The 2,481-nt window shown below is 41.1% G+C and overlaps 1 protein-coding gene and 1 pseudogene across 1 annotated transcript in view; both read left to right on the top strand.

The window, feature by feature from the left end:
* The window catches only part of LOC105743485, a 3,128-nt pseudogene extending 1,269 nt beyond the window's left edge, over window positions 1–1,859 (top strand).
* Window positions 1–2,481, top strand: part of Mnat1 (MNAT1, CDK activating kinase assembly factor) — a 328,673-nt gene that overhangs the window by 84,381 nt on the left and 241,811 nt on the right. The window lies entirely within an intron of this gene.

Below are 2,481 nucleotides of genomic sequence, written 5' to 3'. Positions count from 1 at the left end.
TAATGGAATACAAGATGCAGAAACAACTACAAGAACACTCAGCTACCTTATCTTTGACAAAGTATAGAAACACCTTTGCTCGAATAAAAACAGCCTTTTAAATAAATAGTGCTGGGAAACTACCTTTCCACATGCAGAGAATTAAACCTAGATCTGTATCTCTCACTGTGCATTAAACTAAAAGTGGAATTGAAATGGATTAATGACTTAATTATTGAAACATATACACTAAATCTGCTGGAAAAATTATAAAATTTTGGAAGACATAGGTGTAGGCAAAGACTATGAATAAAACCCTAGTCACACAGGAAACACTAGAAAGAATCAAACACTGGGATCACATCTGGAAAGCTTTTTACAGTGCAAAAGAAAACACTAAAAGTGTGACAAGACAAACCACAGAATGGAAATTTTTTTACCAGCAAAGATATGAAAGAAATACTCAAAATAATTAATAGCATTCCTGTGCATGAATAACAACCCTTCTGAGAGAAATTAGGGAAATAAAACCTTTCACAAGAACATGAAGAGAGTATTCTCCTGCTGTCCGGTGAAGAGGAAGCCATGGTGCTCTGAGTCACCTGAAACACAAAAATTAAGCTGAAAATATGGCCACAGTCACTATGGCAGGCACAAAGTTGTGTGCCCTTGGCCACTGCTGCAGCCTCCAAGCCAGGTCTGAGGCCAAGAATAGCTCTCAGAGACATCAGTAACAAAGTCACTGAGCAGCTATAAGCTAGAGTGCCCCTGAAAAAGGAAGCAAAACCTTTGGCAACTGGAAAAGTTACTGCTAAAAAGCTAGAGAAACCTCTGGAAAAAGTTATGTGTGTGCCAGAGCCTCAGCTTGTGCCTGTTAAGGATGAAAAACTTTTTTCTGAACCCATTTTGGTTGATACTCCCACTCCAAGCCCCATGAAGACCTCTGGATGTGCCCCTGCTGAAGAAGATCTGTGTCAGGTGTTCTCTGATGTCATCCTGGCTGTGAGTGATTTGCAATGCAGAAGATGGAGCAGATCCAAACCTCTGTAGTGAGTACGTGAAAGATATCTACGCTTATCTCAGACAACTTGAGGAAGAGCAGGAAGTCAGACCAAAATACCTACTGGGTTGAGAAATCACTGGAAACATGAGAACCATCCTAATTGACTGGCTAATAATAAGTTCAGGTGAAATTCAGGTTATCCTCAGGAGACCATGTACATGACTGTGTCCATTACTGATTTTTTCATGCAGAAAAATTTTGTGCCTAAGAAAGTGCTGCAGCTAGTTGGAGTCACTGCCATGTTCAACACAAGCAAATATGAAGAAATGTACCCTCCAGAAATCGGGGACTTTGCCTATGTGACTAACAACACTTTCACTAAGCACCAGATCAGGCAGATGGAAGTGAAGATCCTAAGAGTTTTAAATTTTGGTCTGGGTCGCCCACTCCCCCTGCACTTTTCTTCATAGAACACCTAAGATTGGAGAGGTCGATGTTGAGCAACATACATTGGCCAAACACCTGATGGAACTGTCTATGTTGGACTATGATATGGTGCACTTTCCTCCTCAAAATTGCAGCAGGAACTTTTTGCTTAGCACAGAAAATTCTTGATAATGGTGAGTGACACTGACTGCAGTGTGGAGGACCTGGAAATGTCTGCTACATGCAGCGTTATCTACTGTACACTGATGAGTCTCTTTTTCCTGTAATGCAGCACCTGGCTAAGAATATAGTTGTGGTCAGTTGTGGGCTTTCAAAGCATATGACCATCAAGAACAAGTATGCCACCTCAAAGCATGCTAACATCAGCACTCTAGCACAGTTAAATTGTGCATTAGTTGAAGATTTGGCCAAGGGTGTGGCAAAGGTGTAACTTGTAAGCTTGAATACTCTATCTGCAAATAAAATTGGCACCATATGCCGCTTGTACATACTATAGTGCATTAACAGACTTTAATAAAGATTGTGGGGCCGGGGGGATGGCTCAGTAGAATAAGCGCTTCCCTGGCAAACACAAGGGCCTGAGTTCAATCCTCGGTTCCACAAAAAAAAAAAAAAAAAAAAGATTGTGGGCCTTTTTATTTTTTATATCTTAACTGGTTACATGGTTAGTTTCTATTCTAGGGTAACCTAAACACTTGCTTTAAAGGATGGGTAGGACTATGCTTGAAAACTGCTTTTAGTTTCCCAGGGGATCCAGCTAATGTATAATCGTTGCCTGTATGTCTGTATGTGTGCTTGGTTCTTTTTTGTGCACCTACCTGGCTTTCAGTGTGAGTGAAGCTGATGCTGCCTAAAGCTGTTCCTCCAGTAGGAGCACCAGTGTGTAAGCTGCTGCAGCATCTGGAAGGATCTCCTGCCTCATTCTTGTTTAAAGTAAAATAGCCATTTCTCTCTAATCCTGTCCGCTGCCTCTTTTGCTGCTTCTGGTGGCTGCTGTCCTAAGTCTAAATAAATTATGTCAATCATTTCTCAAAAATAAAAAAGGGGGGGGG

This window comes from Octodon degus, unplaced genomic scaffold, assembly GCF_000260255.1.
Source record: "Octodon degus isolate 3935 unplaced genomic scaffold, OctDeg1.0 scaffold00007, whole genome shotgun sequence".
Taxonomy (NCBI): Eukaryota; Metazoa; Chordata; class Mammalia; order Rodentia; family Octodontidae; genus Octodon; species Octodon degus.
Note: the sequence above shows the minus strand (reverse complement) of the source record. Positions and strands in the feature narration are given on the sequence as shown.